Consider the following 19,994-nt stretch of genomic DNA (forward strand, 5'->3'; position numbering starts at 1 on the left):
GGTCACTAAGGAGCAATTTAGCATGGCCAATCCACCTAACCTGCACATCTTTGGACTGTGGGAGGAAACCGGAGCACCCGGAGGAAACCCACGCAGACAAGGGGAGAACGTGCAGACTCCGCACAGACAGTAACCCAAGCCGGGAATCGAACCTGGGACCCTGGAGCTGTGAAGCAACTGTGCTAACCACTGGACAACTGTGCTGCCTGTCAAATATTAGGGGACATAGTTTGAAAGTGCGAGGGGAAAAGTTTAGAACAGATGTGCGAGGCGAGTTGTTTTTACAGGAGTGTGGTAAATATATGAAACGCCCCCTCCCGCGTGATGAACAGCTCCTCAAATAGCATCATGGACCATCTCTTGGAGAAACTCGTACAGTCGAAACGTCTCCCACCCAGGCTGCAACCTTCGGTGGCGTATCTGACCTCCAATTGAAAAGAATTGATTGCTGGGCAATCAGAGAGGCGAAGGCCACGACACTGGACTCCTTCCCCTCCAGCAGCTCCGGCACCTCTGAAACCCCAAAGATTGCCACCATGGGGTCCCCGGAAAGAACCTACTCATCTGAGCCCAAGTCACGTGGACCCTGTGTCAAACTAAATCAAGCTCATTCTGGCACATGAAGAGGTTAAGTTCACCCGCCGCATCGCCTCACCCCAGAGTCCCCATTCCATCTCCCTCCCCAACTGCTCCTCCCAATTCCACTTAATTCATTGCCCTGCTGTCCCAACCATCATTACGTGTCTCTGATCCTGTCCTCCCCCACCTTATGAGGGAACAGCTGCTTCTCCACCAGTGAATCTTCCGGTAGTTGGGGGAAGGTCGATAGCCCCATTTATTGAAGCATTTATAATTTTTGCAGTTAACAAATTTAACAAATTAACATTCTAAACAACCTAGCGGCCCGACGCACGCAACCATATCACAATAACACACCCAACTGCCCTCCCACCCTAGCTCCTAACTACTCGTATACTCGATCCCTGTCCTTATTTTACACTGCCATGCCTCCCATTTTATCCCCCCCCCCCTCTGCTGACGTTCAGTTTTCCTTAAAGAAGTCAATGAATGACTGCCAGCTCTGAGCAAACCCCTGAATTGAACCTCTCAAGGTGAACTTAATCTTTTCAAGCCTGAGAAACCCCGCCATGTGACTCGCCCACACTCCTGACTTTGGAGGCTCCGGGTCCCTCCACCCCAGCAAAATCCGTCTCCGGGCCACCAGGGACGAGAAGGCCAGAAGATCGGCCTCCCTCCCCCCCCCAGGCCCCCGGATCTTCCGATACCCCAAATATTGCCAACTCTGGATTTGGAGTCACCCTTCCTTCCAGGACCTCTGACATGACGTCCGCAAATCCCTGCCAGATTTCCCTCAACTTCGGACACGCCCAGAACATATGCAAATGATTTGCTGGGCTTGCCCCACACTGCCCACATCTGTCTTCCACTTCCTCGTAAAACCTACTCATCCGGGCTACCTTCATGTGGGCCCTATGGAACGCCTTGAACTGGATCAGGCTACGCCTGGCACACGACGAGGATGAATTGACTCTTTTCAAGGCCTTTTCCCATAGTCGGACTTCTAATCCCCCTCCTAACTCCTCCTCCCACTTCCTCTTCACCTCACCGATTGGGACCCCTTCCTTGTCTATCTCCGAGACCCTCCCCTCCTAAACCCCCGTTTTAGACATCACCTTATCCTGTAGTCCCTTCAAGGGGAGGTGAGGAAAGCTTGGAACTTGCCTCCAGACAAATTCCCGTACCTGAAGATACCGCAACCCATCCCACCCAGCTACTCAAACTCCTCTAATGCTTCCAGGCTCGGAAAGGCCCCAAATCTCTCAATCCCTGCCCGCTGCCACCTCCTAAAGCCTCCGTCCAGCCCCCCTCCCCCGGAACAAACCGGTGATTATCACAGATCGATGACCACACTGATGTCACCTCCAATCTCATGGGCTGTCTTCATTGTCCCCACACCCTCAGGGCTGCCACCACCACTGGGCTTGTGGAGTACCGAGCCAGCGAGAACGGCAGGGGTGCCGTTAGCAAAGCCTCCAAACTCATACCCTTACATGATGCCGCCTCTACTCGCTCCCACACCGAACCCTCCCCCACTACCCACTTTCTCACCATCGATAATTTGGCCGCCCAGTAATAGTCCATAAAATTCGGAAGGGCTAAGCCTTCCTCCCTGTGCCCCCAATCCAAAAGTACCTTCTTTACCCTCTGGGTCTTACCAGCCCATTCGAAACCCGAGATCGCCGCGTGGAAGTTTCTTTTCATATACTCGACCACCCTGCCCAAATTTAACTCATGGACCCGACCCCAGTCCCTAGCCACCTGAATCCCCAGGTACCTAAAACTCCTACCCACCACTTTGAACGGTAACTTATTCAGTCTCCTCTCCTGCCCCCATGCCTGGATCACGAACTCTTTCACTTTGCTCTTGCCCATATTTAACCTGTAGCCTGAGAACCGTCCAAACTGGACCCGGTTGGTCCTTACATTCGCCACCAATGCCTGATATAGCAACTGGACCCAGCCCACAGATCCCAAACCTTCCTAAGATATCCCACAAGTACTTCCACTCCGCCCGGCCAAACGCCTTTTCTGCTTCAATGGCTACTACCACCTCGACCTCGCGCCCCTCTGCTGACATCATTATTACATTTAGGAGTCGTCTAATGTTGCAGGTCATGTGCAGTCCCTTCACAAATCCCATCTGGTCCTCCCCTATTACCTCCGGAACACAATCCTCTGTACGTGTGGCCAGGATCTTTGCCAGCAACTTCGCATCTACATTCAAAAGAGAGATCGGCCTATATGACCCACAGCTCTCTGGATCCTTATCCCGCTTCAAAATAAGTGAAATCGTGCCTGTGATAACTGAGTGGGGGAGCACTCCCAGCTCCTTGGACTCATTAAAGGCCTGTACCAAGAGCGGCCCTAGTAACCCAGCGGAGCCTTACCGATTGCATCGCCCCCTGTCTGTCTATCACATCCCCAAGCCCGATTGGGCCTCTCGTGCCTTCTACCAACTCCTCGTCTACCCTCGGGAACTCCAGCCCCTCCCAAGAATCACTTCATACCCTCCTCTCCGGCTGGGGTTCCGATTTATAAAGTCAGCTATAAAATTCCCGAAACGCATCATTCACCCCCTCCGAGCCCACAACCGCCTTCCCCCTCGTATCCTTTACTTTTCCAATTTCTCTCGCCGCCTCTTGTTTCCTCAGCTGAGGCACCAACATCCTGCTGGCTTTTTCCCCATATTCAAACACCGCCTCTTTTACCCTTCTCAGCTGTCCCTCTGCCTTACCTGTGGACAGGAGCCCAAATTCTAGCTGCAGTCTCTGACGCTCCTTCAGGAGCCCCTCATCCGGAGACTCTGCATATCTTCCGTCCACCTGTAAAATTTCACCTGCTAGCCTGTCCAACCCCGCCCGTTCTTCTCTCTGTCAGCCCGAATCGAGATAAAATCACCTCTGATAACCGTCTTCAGTCCCTCCCACACGACCCCTGCCGAGATCCCACCCGTATCATTACTCTTTATGTATCCCCGAATGGCCTCCCTCGCCCGCTCACACACCTCATCCTTGGCTAGTAGTCCGACATCTCTCCTCCATTGTGGCCGCTGGGCCTTTCCTTTACTCGCTCGCAGGCCTACCCAGTGTGGGGCATGGTCCGAGACCGGAATTGCTGAATATTCAGTATCCACCACCTCCGCCAGCAGCGTTTTGTCCAGCACAAAAAAGTCTACCCTGAAGTACACCTTGTGCACATGGGAGTAGAATGAAAACTCCTTACCTCTGGGCCTTCTGAATCGCCACGGATCCACCCCTCCCATGCGCTCCATAAACTCCCGCAGCTCTTTTGCCATTGCTGACACCTTTCCAGACCTGGGACTCGACCGGTCCAGTCTCGGATCCAGGACTGTGTTGAATTCCCCCCCCATAATCAGCAGGTGGGAGACCAGATCCGGAATCTTCCCTAGCATCCTCCTAACGAACTTGACATCATCCCAGTTTGGGGCACATATATTCACCAGCACCACGGACATTCCCTTCAGCTTCCCGCTAACCATAATAAATCTACCCCCCGGGTCTGCCTCGATCTTCCCCACCTCGAATGCCATCTTTTGTTGACCAGAATTGCCACGCCCCTTGTTTTAAAGTCAAATCCCGAGTGAAACACCTGCCCGACCCATCCCTTCCTCAATCTAACCTGGTCTCCCAGCTTTAAGTGTATCTCCTGCAGCATGGCCACGTCTGCCTTCAGTAGCCATAAGTGTGCGGATACACGGGATCTTTTGACCGGCTCATTCAGTCCACGAACATTCCACGTGACCAACCTGGTCAGGGGGTGCCCTACCCCCTACCCTGTCAATCAACCATAGCCTCTCCTAGGCCAGCCCTTGGCCCATGCCCCACACCTCACCTGGCCTGCGCTCCGGCAGCTACCGTCATCAGCTCCTCTTTGCCATCACCCGAAAAGTGCCCTCCCCGTCAGCAGTCTACCCCCCCCCCCCTCCCATCCCCCTCCCATCCCCCCACCCCTTACGTTGGTCTTCAGATCACTCCCACTATGCTTCCATGAATTAGCCCCCCCAGCAAGTGTGGCAGCCCCCGCCCCTGGCGCCTAGCATCCTACCCCCTACTGATTCCACCACCACCCCCCTTAATGCAAACTCTCAAAACAATGACGAGAAGCAAAAACAAACAAAAAATCCATCCCAATGTCCAAGCACAAAGGCCCAGCCCTCCTCCCTTAACAAAGTATTATCTAGTCAACTAACCTCAAACAGAGCTGAATGAAAAGCGGAAAAGAAAGAAAATATACATACAGAGCCTCAAACGCCGTTCTAAACTTTGTTAATTAAACGTTTTGAAAGTTTAAAGTTTTTACAAAACATAGCTCATAGCTCAGTTCCCCACAGTTAGAGTTTAAGGTCTTCATTCTCCCGTCAGTTTATTGTCTTTCATAAAGTCCACCACGCCTTCTGGCGAGCAACGTACAGCTCCTAACCCTCATAGGTCACCCAGAGACAGGCCGGGTAAAGCAGACCAAACTTTATTCCTTTCGCATATAGGGCTGACGTGACCTTATTGAAACTCGCCCTCCTCTTTGTGAGTTCTGCTCCCAAGTCCTGGTACACCCGGATCGCGGCATCTTCTCACACACACACCTCTTTGTGCGCCTGGTCCATCTCATAATACTTATCTAGAACTGATGGAGTCGTACCACCATCGCCCTCAGGTGTTCACGCCCCTGGAACTTGCGTATAAGTGCCCTGTGGGCCCGGTCCACCTCCAACGGCTTATCGAATGTACCTTCTCCCAGCAGCTTCTCCAGCATCTCGCCCACATATGCACCAGCATCCGATCCTACTTTCCCCTTCGGCAGACCCACGACTGGATGTTCTACCTCCGAGAAAAGTTCTCCAGGTCCTCCACTTTCTCCAGCAGTCGCTTCTGCTGGTCCTGCAGCATCCCGATCTCCGCTGCCATCGAGGTGGACTGCTCCTCATGCTCCCCCACCTGCTCCTCCAACCTCTGGATCGCTTGTCTCTGGGTCGTCAGTCTCGCCTCCACACGGTCAACCACCGCCATGATCGGGTCCACCGCCCTGGCCAGGCGCTCTGCACACCATCTCTGTTGTTGGGAGAACGTCTCATTCAAGAAGCTCACCAATTGGTCCATCGACCACTGAGCTGACAGGTCCGGACCCTGCGCATCCGCCATTTCCACACTCTAAATCTGCTCCTCACTCGCCACCACCTTCTGATTATTCCTTTTCCGATTACTTCTGTGAGGCAGCTCCATAAACTAGGGGTCCCCTCCTTCTGTTCCTGCTTCTACACCTTCACTTCTCAAAATTCCTACAACAATCCGGCATCAGAGCCACAAAAAGACCACCATGAGCGGGAGCTGCCAAAAGTGTGACCTTTCACTCCATGGACGCCACCGGAACTCCTGAAGTTAGATAGCTCCTAACGCGCAAAGTCCCGCACCTGCCAGTACCTAAATGCTCTCCCCCTCGATAACTCGAACCTCTCCTGCAGCTCATCCAACCTAAACTCCGCACAGACAGTGACCCAAGCCGGGAATCTAACCTGAGTCCCAAGCGCTGCAAAGCAACAATGCTAACCACTGTGCTACCGTGCTACCGTGCCGTCCCTATCCCTGACCCGCTCCAACACCACCTCCCTCCACCATCTGTACATCCCATCCTCCACCCCGCCATAAACCTATAATGTCCAATTGATCCATTGGACATTTGATCCAATTTCAAGTGCCTCCTCAATTGATCCCAACAAACTCATAAAACAGCAACGGATTGGCCGAATGCAGTGATACCTGGTGCTCCTTTAACCCCCCTCACAAACCCTCGGCACTCAGCCGACGCCTGGAGGGGGGTTGCCAAGGGCTCGATCACCGGCGCGAATAGCAATGGCGACAGCAGGCACCCCTGCCTCGTCCTCCTATGCAGCCCAAAATACCCTGAACTTGTTTTGTTTGCACCCCAGCCATGGGGGACGCATACAACAATCGAACCCACGCCACAAACCTCAGCCCAAACCCAAACCTTCCCAGAACCTCAAACAAGTACCTCCACTCTACCCAACCAAATGTCTTGTCTGACTCCATGGACACAATCACCTCTGGCTCTCGCCCCTCTGACAGACTCATAATTATATTTAACAACTACCTAATATTACTAGAGCGCTGCCTCCCCTTCACAAAACCCATTTGGTCCTCCAAAACCACCTCTGGAACACACCCCTTTAACCTGCACGCCAACACCTTTGCCAGAATTTTCACACCTGTATTCCAGTGGTCCCTCCCCATTTTCAGGATCAATGAGCTTGACGCCTGCGCCAATGTAGTCAGCAGTGTTCCCCCTTTCCACCGCCTCAGGTAAACATACCCAACAAGTCGGCTGCTAATTCCATCGCGAACTGCTTATAAAATAAACTGGAGAAGTGGAACATTGTTTCCGGAGAGTGGTCCATGGTAAGTCTGATGGTGGGATTAAAGAAGCTATCCCCTATGGACAAGTCCTTAGGAGGAGAAACATTACAGAAATCTAGAGATGCTGAAAGACGCCATCGTAAGAACGGGATATGGCACTCGACTCATCGATCGACAGTTCCAATGCGCCACAACAAAAAAATGCACCGACCTCCTCAGACGACAAACACGGGACAGAACCAACAGAGTACCCTTCGTCATCCAGTACTTTCCTGGAGCAGAGAAACTACGGCACCTTCTTCGGAGCCTTCAACATGTCATTAATGAAGACGAACATCTCACCAAGGCCATCCCCACGCCTGTGCAACCTCAAACAGACCATTGTTTGCAGCAAACTACCCAGCCTTCAGGAGAACAGTGACCACGATACCACATAACCCTGTCATGGAAACCTCTGCAAGTCGTGTCAGATCATCGACATGGATGCCACCATTACACATGAGAACATCACCCACCAGGTATGCGGTACATACCCGTGCGACTTGGCCATATGCTGTAGGAAAGGATATCCTGAAGCGTGCTACATTGGCGAGATCATGCAGACGCTGCAACAACGGATGAACGGACGCCGCGCAACAATCACCAGGCAGGAATGTTCCCTTCCAGTTGGGGAACATTTCAACAGTCAAGGGCATTCAGCCTCTGATCTCCGGGTATGCATTCTCCAAGCCGGCCTTCAGGACACAGAATCGCCGAGCAGAAACTGATAGCCAAGTTCCTTTGGTCTGGGCTTGAGAAATCCTACCAACTGTCCTGGCTTGCGACAATTCAGACCTCTTTAACCTGTGATTATCCCTCTCTCCAGTTGCACTGTCTGGACCCCTAAAGACTTAATTGCCTGCAAAGACTCACATTCAAAGTATCATCTTGCATCATTGACTTTGTCTATTTGTGTGTTTGTGGAACCCACCTCTACACTCACCCTGATGAAGGAGCTGTGCTCTGACAGCTTGTGATTCCAAATAAACCTGTTGGACTTAACCTGGTGTTGTAAGACTTCTTACTGTGCTCACCCCAGTCCAATGCCGGCATCTCCACATCAATTGCATAGATGTGAGGGAAGAGCTGGTTTAAGGTTGATTGGATAAATAGACTGAGAGGTGTAGCAGTAAATAAACATTGGGGGATCTTTAAAAAACAATTCAAAATGTTCAACCAAAATACATTCCATTGAAAAACAAAAACTCTTAAGACGGACCCACCTGTGGCGTACTCAGAATGTTGGCTGAGAAGGTTGCTAAAAAAAAAAATTATAGTATGTCTGAGGATTGGGAGTTTTTTTAGAAACCAATAAAGGACCCTCAAAAAGTTGCTAAAAAGGGAAAAATTGGAATATGAGTGCAAACTAGCCAGGAATATATACAACAGATTGTAAGAGCTTTTATAAATATATAAAAAGGAAGAGAGTAGCTCAAATAAATATTGGTCGCTGAGAAGCAGAGACAGGAGAAATCATCATGCGGAATGAGGACATGACAGAGGCATTCGGCAAATACTTTACGTAGAAGACCCAAGTTGCATACTGGAATTGGAGAATAACCGAGAGGATAATTGGGGAGAAATTAAGGTAATTCAAAGCAATATAGAAGAAGTATTGGTGACACTGAACGGACTAACATCCAATAAATCCCTGCCCCCTGATGGCCTACATTTGAAGGTTCCAAAAGCGATACAAACGTATGAATTAGGAGCAGGAGTAAGCCTCTCTGCCCCTCGAGACTTCCCATCATTCAGTGAGATCATGGCTGATCTTGTAATTTTAAGCCCACTTTCCTGTCTACCCCGATAACCTTTTATCCCCTTTTTAATCAAGAATCTATTTAGCTTTGCCTTAAAAAATATTCAAAATTTCTGCTTCCTCGACCGTTTAAGGAAGAGAGTTCCAGAACACCGCGCCCATCTGAGAGAAAACATTTCTCCTCATCTCTGTCTTAAGTGAGAAACCCCTTATTTTTGAACAGTATTCCTTGGGTCCAGATTCTCCAACAAGAGGAACCATCCTCTCCACATCCACCCTGTCAATACCCCTCAGGACTGTACATGTTTCAATCAATTCGCCTCTTTTAAACTCCAGAGGATACAAAACTTCTCCAACCTGACAACCTGCCCATTCCAATTATTAGTTCGAAAACCTTCTCTGAACTGCTTCTAATGCATTTACATATTTCCTTAAATAAGAAGACCAATACTCCAGCTGTTGTCTCATCAATGCCCTGTACAATTGGAGCATAACCCTTCTACTTTTGTATTCAATCCCCCTCACAATTAGCACAGGGCTAAATCACTGGCTTTGAAAGCAGAACAAGGCAGGCCAGCAGCACGGTTCGATTCCCGTAACAGCCTCCCGAACAGGTGCCGGAATGTGGCGACTAGGGGCTTTTCACAGTAACTTCGTTTGAAGCCTACTTGTGACAAGTGATTTGCATTTCATTGCAATAAACAATAACATTCTATTAGCTTTCCTAATTACTTGCTGTATCTGTACGCCAGCTTTTTGTGAATCATGCACCAGGACACTGTCCCTTTGTAGCCTCCTTATTTCCTCGTCACAATTTATTTCCCTACCTATCTTTGTGTCATCAGCAAATTTACCCACCATACCTTGAATCCCTTCATCCAGGTAATTTATATAAATTGTAAAAAATTGAGGCCCCAGCACTGATCCCTGTGGTAAGCAACACTCCTCTCCTCTCATCCTGTCAACTGCAAAAAGATCCATTATGCCAACCCTCTCTTCCTGTTAGCTCACCAATCTTCAAGCATGCCAATGTGTTACCCCTGACACCATGAAATTTGATTTTACACAATAAATAACCTTTGATGTGGCACCGTATCAAATGACTTCGGGAAATCTACATCCAGTAGTTCCCCTTCATCCACTGCACATGTGACTTCTTCAAAGCACTCCAATGACAGCTGCAGAAGTTGTTGAAACACTGGCTGTAACTTTCCAAAACTCCTTCGATTCTGGAATGGTCCCATCAAATTGGAAGTTGGTAAATATAATACAGGTTTTAAAGAAAGGAAGGAGATGAAGGGGGCCAGTAGATGTTGTATACCCGAATCTCCAAATCTCATTCACTAAGGTGCTACACAAAAAAATTATAGGTACGTTAAGGACCCAGGGAGTTGGATATAATGTATTAGCATGGATATAGGTTTGGTTCGGGACAAGAATCAAAGGGTGGGCATAAACAGGGCATTTTCAAGTTCGCAGGCTGTGGAGTTCTGTAAGGATCAAGTGCTGGGGCCCCAGCTATTTACAATCTATGTTCATGATTTCTAAACTAAAATCTTCTGCACTTCCTGGGTCCCTATCCCTCTATTCCCATCCTATTCATGTATTTGTCAGGATGCCCCTGAAACGTCACTATCATCCCTGCTTCCACCACCTCCTCCTGCAACGAGTTCCAGGCACCTACTACCCTCTGTGTAAAAATAACTTGCCTCGTACATCTCCTCTAAACCTTGCCCCTCGCACCTTAAACCTATGCCCCCTAGGAATTGACCCCTCTACGCCGGGAAAAAGCCTCTGACTATCCACTCTGTCTATCCCCTCATAATTTTGTCGACCTCTGTAAGGTCGCCCCTCAACCTCCATCGTTCCAGTGAGAACAAACCGAGTTTATTCAACCGCTCCTCATAGCTAATGCCCTCCATACCAGGCACCATCCTGGTAAATCCCTTCTGCATCCTCTCTAAAGCCTCCACATCCTTCTGGTAATGTGGCAACCAGAATTGAACACTGTACTCCAAGTTTGCCTAACTAAGGTTCAATACAACTACAACATGACTTGCCAATTTTTATACTCGATGCCCCGGCCAATGAAGGCAAGCATGTGGACCTGTACACCTAGATCTCTCTGACTGTCAATACTCTTGACGGTTCTACCATTCATTGTATATTCCCTACCTGCATTAGACCTTCTAAAATGCGGGGGGGGGGGGGGGGAAGAAGAATGCTAGGATCCCAAAGAAGGTCCTACAAAAAAACAACATCCAGGGGGGGGAAAGCCCTCCCAAACCTACAATTCTACCATTGGGGGGCGACAGCCGAGTGAATAAGAGGATGGATCGAGGAGCCAGAAGCTGAGTGGGTACGCGCGGAAGAGGCCTCCTATAAGGGGACCTCCCTCCGGGCCTTTGCCACGGTAGCAAGCCCATCCCCACCCAAAAAACACTCCAGCAGCCATGTGGTGATAGCCACCCTCCAGTCCTGGAATCAACTACGGCAGCAATTTGGCCTGACCAAAATGTAGGACAAAGCTCCCATCTGCAACAACCATAGGTTCACACCAGTGATTGATGCCACCTTCAAAAGGTGGGGACAGGACGGAAGGACACTGGACAGTTACGGACCTACATACGGACGGGTTAGGTACGTTTTGGCGCAGCCATTTGGGCGCCAACCGTTTTGGCGCCGGCTGTTTTGGCGCGGCCGTTTTGGCGCCAACCGTTTTGGCGCCGGCTGTTTTGGCGCCGGACGTTTTGGCGTCAACATGAGGGAGGTGTGTTCATCAAATTTAGTAGTCGCACAAACTTTGTTACATTTTGTTTAAAAACCAGTGTTCTTACTCATACATGATACAGTAGTCCCCCTTTATAACGCGGGTGTTGGGGTCCAAGACAGCCACCCGCGTTGTATCCGAGCCGCGGATATCCATGATGGGGGTTTTAAATTTATTTTAAAATCTATGCATGCGCTTCCCATTGTGAGTCTACGGGGGGGGGGGGGGGGGGGGGGGGGGCGGGGGGAGAGGTCAGACCCCCGTAGACTCACAATGGGAAGCGCTAGCATAGATTTTTAAATAAATTTAAAACCCCCATCGTGGATCCAATTAAAATTTCAGCGGCCGGCTCACTTTGATCCGGAGAGGGAAGCTGCTCTCACTGAAATCAGCCGGCCGCTGAAATTGACACTGCCCGCTGCTCTCTCCCTCCAATCCAACTTTTAAGTTTTAATGTTTCTGATTGGAGGGAGAGAGCAGCCGGCAGTGTCAATTTCAGCGGACGGCTCACTTTGATCCAGAGAGGGAAGCTGCTCTCTCACTGAAGCAATCAACCGGCCGCTGAAATTGACACTGCCGGCTGCTCTCTCCCTCCAATCAGAAACATTAAAACTTAAAAGTTGGATTGGAGGGAGAGAGCAGTGGGCAGTGTCAATTTCAGCGGCCGGCTGATTGTTTCAGTGACAGCAGCTTCCCTCTCCGGATCAAAGTGAGCCGGCCGCTGAAATTGACACAACTGACAGTTCAAAATAGTAAATTGAATGTTTCAACAACAAATACAATAGTTTTCTGAATACAAGAATTTCTGTCGGCTGCGCCAAATTGGCTGCGCCCAATTGTCCCATGGCGCCCAAACGGCTGCGTCCAAACGGCTGCGTCCAAACGGCCGCGCCAAAACGGCCGCGCCCAATTGTCCCATCCCCCATACGGACGGCAGGATCGCAACACTGGACGGAGAAATTCCAGCTAGCCAGGGGGAACGAGCTAAGGTACCTGCAACTCAAACTTCCTATGAAAGGAGACAAGGACGTACCCACAACCGCCATGACAGACATTACTGGAAAAGTTACTGAACGCAAGCATCCTAGATAAAGGGAACTGTCGCTACATGTATGAGCGACTGGTAGAAAGGGCCGACACCATACTGGACGCAACAAGAAAGAAATGGGACGAAGACCTGGGGATTGAAATAGGGTGGGGACTCTGGAGCGAAGCACTGCGTAGGGTCAACTCCACCTCCACGTGCGCAAGGCTAAACCTGACGCATAACTGTAAATATACTTTGTTCAAAAACCCAATAAAAAACATTTATAAAAAAATAAGAATGGAAAAACATTGTTTGAAAGATGAGAAGCTTGTAAGTGTTAATGTCCAGATAGACTTGGGTGGGCTCGTACAAGGAGAACAGTAGGTTGCATGCAGATACCACAAGCAATTAGGAATCAAATGGCGTGTGGCCTCTATTGTAGAGGTTGTGTTGCAGATTGTTGGAGTGACGAATTAAAGAAGTCTTGTTAAAATTGTACAGGGCTTTGGTGAAATGTGGAGGTGACCCTATGCAGTGCTTCGCTCCAGAGTCCACACCCTATACTGTGTGCAATTTTGATCTCCATGTATATTTGCATTGGAGGCACTGCAATGAAGGTTCACTAAATTGGCCCCTAGGATGAGGAGCTTGTCTGTGATGAAAGGCTGAGTAAACTGGGTCGATATTATCTGGGGAATGCGAGACAATTGCCGTACAACATCCAAGATTCTGAGGGGGTTTGGTAGGGCAGACGCTGAGAGATTGTTTCCAATGGTCGGGGAACACTGGGCACAGTCTCGGGATAAGGGGCAGATCTTACAGGACTGAGATGAGGAGAAATTTCTTCAATCAAGTAGATGTGAAATTTGGTATTCTCCACTCCCAAGGGTTGTGGATGCTCCATCGTTGCATACGTTTAAGGCTGGGACGGGCAGATGTTTGGTCTTTCATGTATCAAGGGATATGGGGAGCAGGAGGAAAAGTGGATTAAATCCCAAGATCAGCTATGATGGTATTGAGTGGCGAAAAAGGTTCGATGGGTTATATGGTCTACTTATGCTCCTATCTCTTTGTTCTTTGTCAATGTCAAATTTTGTTCTGTAATCAATTCTGTGAAGTACCCAGAGATGTTTTGTTACATTAAGGGTGCCACATCATTGCAAGTTGTTGTTATGGTGCGACACCCAGTGATAGAATTAACTCAGCACAGATTGAAGCTCTCGCATTTTGATATGTCCTGCACTTCATACCAAGGGTTAATTGAGCCCCTGATGGATAGAGAAACCTGCTTCACGTTCTTTTGAGCATCACCTTTTATGTGCTAGTTCTGATGTCCTGTTGCGTTAGCTGATTCCAGCCAGTTTCGGTGCAGAACAAGGCGAGGGGAAGGAATAATTCTCAATAGTATCTCCAAAGTGAGGGGAAAAAAAATCAAATAAGGCATATTCTCTGTTTGTGATTTTTAAAAAAAAATATTCGTTCATGGACTATCTTCTGTGGGGTGAGGGCAGAGTGTGTGGTCTCCATAGTTGAATGACCAGCTCACAAATGTGTAGGCTTACCTGTGAAGAGTGGCCACTTGAGTACGTTCGCAGGAGGTTACATTGGTGTGTGCCAGGGGACCTCTGCTCCCTTACTGTTTAATGCTAACATTGTCTGTACCAGTTATCTTCAGAGCCCTGTCCCGTCACTATTTCACTGCAGCATTTAATTATTGTGATTCAATTATCCTCAGGGCCCTTTTTTTCACTATTTCAGACTGTCAACGGCAATGTGGAAGCAAAGTGCGTTTGTTTTTACCGGAGACGTGACATTTCAAGCAGTCTTATTGCACTCGCCGACAAACATGCGAGTAAGTGTTACTTTTAATATACTCATTCCACTGATATAGCGGTTCTTAGCCAAGTTGATATTATTGCCCAATTCTAGATGTCCAATGCTAATGGGTAAAGAATTCTCGAATTTTGACCTAGTGTTGGTGACGGAATGACGATATACACCCAAATCAGGATGGGTGTGACATAGAGAGGTACCTGGAGATTCTGATGTTCTTTGTCAGGGGTTCCCAAACTGTGGGTTGTGAACCCCAATGGGGTCACACAGATAGCAATTGGGGTCATGTGTTCCCCCCCCCCCCTTTCTCTGGGCCACTAATGGCGATTGTGGAGAGGCGATTCTGGCGGGACAGCCCTAGGCTCGCTGGCTGTTGGCACCAAACAGCATGGGGCGGATGGTGAACTCAAAGAGCTATTTAACCTCAGAAATCACTCTTAGCGGTGAGTGCTGAGCTGGGCCGGGATGTTGGTACACCGAATTGGCGCAGACAGAGATAGGCAAGTGTAACTCAATGACTCACTGATCGATTGCACAAAAGCCGGGAGAGTGTGTGTGTGTGTGTGTGGGTGTGTGTGTGTGACTGATTACAACGTGCATGGGGAAGGGGAAAGGGGCTGATTACTTTGTATAAATGGGGGAGAAAGAGAGTGACTTCGCTGAATCTCCTGTCATTTGGGGGGGGGGATACAGAAATCTTGGCTGAAGCTGACATGAATATATAAAATATTATAATTTTTACCAAGTGCTCTAAGAACACATTTTCATATTTATATAATGTATTATTAAATGTTGATCCACAATATGCAAACTGTAATCATACACTAAAAGTTGTTTTGCAACTTTATTTCTAATGTGTTTTTGTTGCTGTCTGGGGCCATGCTCAGTTTCAAATGTTAAAATGTGGTCATATTTGAAAATAGTTTGGGAATCAGTGGGTAATAGAGGTCATGGGCTTGCAAGGTGCCCGTGAGAAGAAACTTGAGCATTGCTGAAGTGCATCCTGCAGATAGTAACCTTGAGAATTAAGGTGATAACTAGACTGCTGATCAAACAGACTGCTTTGTCGTGAATGATGTCCGGCTTCTTGAATGTTGTGAGAGCTGCACTCATCTCAGCACATGGAGAGTATTCCATTACACTTTTGACTTGTGCCCTAAGAGAGACGTTTCGAGTCAGTACCTCTGACCTGCTCTGGTTGCCAAGGCTTTTATGTGACTGATCCAGTTCAGCTGGTAAGTAGATACCCCGAGGATGTTGATGAAGGTGAATTTGGCTGAATGTTAGTGGGAGGATATTCTCCCTCTTGCTGGAGATGTACATTGCATTAGTGGTGTGAATATTACCTGTCACTTGTCAGTCCAAGGGTGCATGGTGTTCGAATCTTGCTGTATGTGGACAGGGACTGCTTCAGCATCTGAGGGGTTGGAAATGGAACAGAGCACTGTGCAATCACCAGTCAGTATCCCCACTTCTGACCTTTTGTTGGAGGGAAGGTCAATGATGAAACGGGTGAAGATGTTTAGCTTAGGATTCTACCCTGAGGAACTCTTACAGCAATATCCTGGGGTAGAGATGATTGACCTCCAACGACCATAACCATCTTCCTTCATGCTCGATATGATTGCACCAGAGGAGAGTTTCCCCCCTAGTTCCCGTAGACGTCAATTTTGCTAAGGACCCTTGATGCTTCACTTGATTAAATGCTGCCTTGATGTCAAGGGCAGAGACTCTTGCCCCGTCCCTGGGATTCAGTTCTTTTGTCCACGTTTGGAGCAAGACTAATGAGGTCTGGAGTCAATTGCACCTGGTGGAACCCAAACTGACATTGGTGAGCAGGTTATTGGTGACTAAGTGTTACTTGATAGCATTGCCAATGACACCTACCGTCATTTTGCTGATGATAGCGAGTACATTGATGAGGCCCTAATTAACTAGATTAGATTTGCCCGGGTTGTTGTGAATGGGCAAATTTTCACATTGTTGGGTGGATGCCAGAGTTGGAGCTGTACTGGAACAGCTTGGCAGAGGGTGCAACTTGTTCAGGAGCACAGGTCTTCAGAATGTTGTCAGGACCAGAAGCCGTGGCTGTAACAAATTATCTCGGCCATCTCTTCACATTACCAGGAGTGAATAAGCACAACTGAAGTCTGGTATATGAGACAGCACGAAACTTTGGATCAGGCTGAAATCAATTATCCATTCCATACTTTCAGCTGAAGGTGGTTGCAAATTCCTCAGCCTTGTCTTTTTGACACTTGCTGGACTCACCACCATTGAGGGAAGGGAGGTTTATGGATACTCATCCTCCTGCTAGCTGTTTAGTGATCCACCTTCCTTTGCAGTAGATATGTCAGGCTTTCAGAGCTTTGATCTGATCAATTGGTTGTGAGATGACTTGGCTCTGTCTATGAACTACTGCTTATATATTGTTCAGCGTGAATGTAGTCCCTTGTTGTGACTTGAGCAGGTTCGCACCTGTTCTCATCATCCCAGGGGTGGTCACCTGGCTTGATAGTAATGGCAGTGTGAGGGATAAACTGGACTATGAGGTGGCAGATTGTGGATGATTGCAATTCTGCTGATGTTGATGGCTCACAATGCCTTCTGGATGCACAGTTTTGAACCTCTTAGATCTATTTTTGATTAACCTCCTTAGCATGGTGGTTGTGCCACACAGTACTACCGCCAGCGTGAAGACTGGACTTGGTCTTATCAAGAACTGTGTGGTGATCACTCATACCAAGGCTGTCATGGATAGATACATTGCCAACATTTAGATGCTGGGGACCAGGTCAGTGTGGAAAGCACAGAGAGTACAGAAACAGGAAGACAGTGCAGATGAATGTGCAGCTGGAGACGTGGTGCAAGAGGGAGGGCTTTTAATTCCTCATGCATTGGGATGTTCTGGATGAGAAGGAATCTGTGATAGTCGAACAAGTTCCACCTTTTTTTTCATACATTAACACTGCAATGAAGTTACTGTGAAAAGCCCCTAGTCGCCTCATTCCGGCGCCTGTTCGGGTACACTGAGGGAGAATTCAGAATGTCCAAATTACCTAACAGCTCGTCTTTCGGGACTTTGGGAAGAAACCGGAGCACCCGGAGGAAACCCACGCAGACACTGGGGAAACGTGCAGACTCCACACAGACAGTGACCCAAGCCAGGAATTGAACCTGCGACCCTTGCGCTGTGAAGCAACAATGCTCAGCACTGGGCTACCGTGCCACCCACCAGAAACAGGACTGGGATCAATGCCCCCTCAGCCAGGTTAACTAGAACTATGGGAGGGGGGGGGTGTGAGGGGAGGATGTGGGGGGGGGGGGAGGGAGGATGTGGGGGGGGGGGGGAGGGAGGATGTGGGGGGGGGGAGGGAGGATGTGGGGGGGGGGGGAGGGAGGGAGGGAGGATGTGGGGGGGGGGGGTGGAGGGAGGGAGGGGAGGATGTGGGGGGAGGGGGATATGTGGGGTTTAGACAATTGGCAGGGACATCAGATAATAGAAAACCAAAGAGGAACTCCAGAACAGTGAATAATGTCGAAAGGGCAGGAATCCGTTGGAAGTAAATGCCTTGTTTTTGTGTTTTGTCAGAGGAGCAAAACCCAGAACCTGTGACAATGTCTCAAAATGTTGTCAGTTCCAGGCTGAGAATCCTCTTTCTGTTTTCTCCAGCTCCTGCGGTGCAAGTCGTCAAAGCTACTTCTTTGTACCATGATTTCTCTCTCACTGGTCTTTGTTTTGTGCCTTTCTTTGTGCTCTCAGTTCTCAGTGCTAAACTGAGCAGCGCAGTTATCTATTTGTGCTGTTGGGATGTTTTCTTTAAGAAGTGTTTTCCTCGTATGCTCTTGTATCTATTGCACACTGGTGACTTCCAGCTCTACCTCCCCACCACATCTCCCGACCCCTTTACTGTTGCTAAACTATCAGACTACTAAAACTACATCCAGTACTGGGTCAGCAGAACTTTTCTCCAATTCAAGATTGGAAAGACTGAAGCTATTGTTCACATCCCCGCTTCAAACTCTATTCCTCTGACGACTGACTCTATCCCTCTCCTTGGCAACTGTCTGAGATTAAGGGAGTCCGTTTGATTGATTGATTTTTATTGTCACATGTATCGAAGTACAGTGAAAAGTATTTTTATATAGAGAAATACAGCACAGAACAGGCCCTTCGGCCCACGATGCTGCGCCGAACTTTTGTCCTAGGTTAATCATAGAATTTTGGACAATTTTTCATGGCCAATCCACCCAACCTGCACATCTTTGGACTGTGGGAGGAAACCGGGGTACCCGGAGGAAACCCACGCAGTCACGGGGAGGATGTGCAGACTCCACGCAGACAGTGACCCAAGTCGAAATCGAACTTGGGACCCTGGAGCTGTGAAGCAATTGTGCTATCCACAATGCTACCGTGCTGCCCTTAAGAAGTTAACGTACACTCCCTTATTCTACCCTAATCCAAGTACCTATCCAATAGCCGCTTGAAGGTCCATAAATTTTCCGACTCAACTACTACCACAGGCAGTGCATTCCATGCCCCCACTACTCTCTGGGTAAAGAACCTACCTCTGACATCCCCTCTATATCTTCCACCATTTATCTTAAATTTATGTACCCTTGTAATGGTGTGTTCCACCCGGGGAAAAAGTCTCTGACTGTCTACTCTATCTATTCCCCTGATCATCTTATAAACCTCTATCAAGTCGCCCCTCATCCTTCTCCGTTCTAATGAGAAAAGGCCTAGCACCCTCAACCTTTCCTCGTATGACCTACTCTCCATTCCAGGCAACATCCTGGTAAATCTCCTTTGCACCTTTTCCAAAGCTTCCACATCCTTCCTAAAATGAGGTGACCAGAACTGTACACAGTACTCCAAATGTGGCCTGACCAAGGTTTTGTACAGCTGCATCATCACCTCACGGCTCTTAAATTCAATCCCTCTGCTAATGAACGCTAGCACACCATAGGCCTTCTTCACAGCTCTATCCACTTGAGTGGCAACTTTCAGAGAACTATGAACATAGACCCCAAGATCTCTCTGCTCCTCCACATTGCCAAGAACCCTACCATTAACCCTGTATTCCGCATTCAGATTTGTCCTTCCAAAATGGACAACCTCACACTTGTCAGGGTTAAACTCCATCTGCCACTTCTCAGCCCAGCTCTGCATTCTATCTATGTCTCTTTGAAGCCGACAACAGCCCTCCTCACTATCCACAACTCCACCATCTTCGTATCATCTGCAAATTTACTGACCCACCCTTCAACTCCCTCATCCAAGTCGTTAATGAAAATCACAAACAGCAGAGGACCCAGAACTGATCCCTGCGGTACGCCACTGATAACTGGGCTCCAGGCTGAATATTTGCCATCCACCACAACTCTCTGTCTTCTATCGGTTAGCCAGTTCGTTATCCAACTGGCCAAATTTCCCACTATCCCATGCCTCCTTACTTTCTGCATAAGCCTACCATGGGGAACCTTATCAAATGCCTTACTAAAATCCATGTACACTACATCCACTGCTTTACCTTCATCCACATGCTTGGTCACCTCCTCAAAGAATTCAATAAGACTTGTAAGGCAAGACCTACC

General features: G+C 48.6%; 1 protein-coding gene across 1 annotated transcript in view; it reads left to right on the forward strand.

Moving 5' to 3' along the window:
* Nucleotides 1–19,994, forward strand: part of LOC119956427 (metastasis-associated protein MTA1-like) — a 212,396-nt gene that overhangs the window by 10,876 nt on the left and 181,526 nt on the right. The window contains exon 2 of the mRNA XM_038783640.1: nucleotides 14,322–14,415. The gene's annotated coding sequence lies outside the window, so the exon portion shown is untranslated. The remainder of the gene's footprint in view (nucleotides 1–14,321; nucleotides 14,416–19,994) is intronic.

This window comes from Scyliorhinus canicula, chromosome 2, assembly GCF_902713615.1.
Source record: "Scyliorhinus canicula chromosome 2, sScyCan1.1, whole genome shotgun sequence".
In the NCBI taxonomy this organism is placed as follows: domain Eukaryota; kingdom Metazoa; phylum Chordata; class Chondrichthyes; order Carcharhiniformes; family Scyliorhinidae; genus Scyliorhinus; species Scyliorhinus canicula.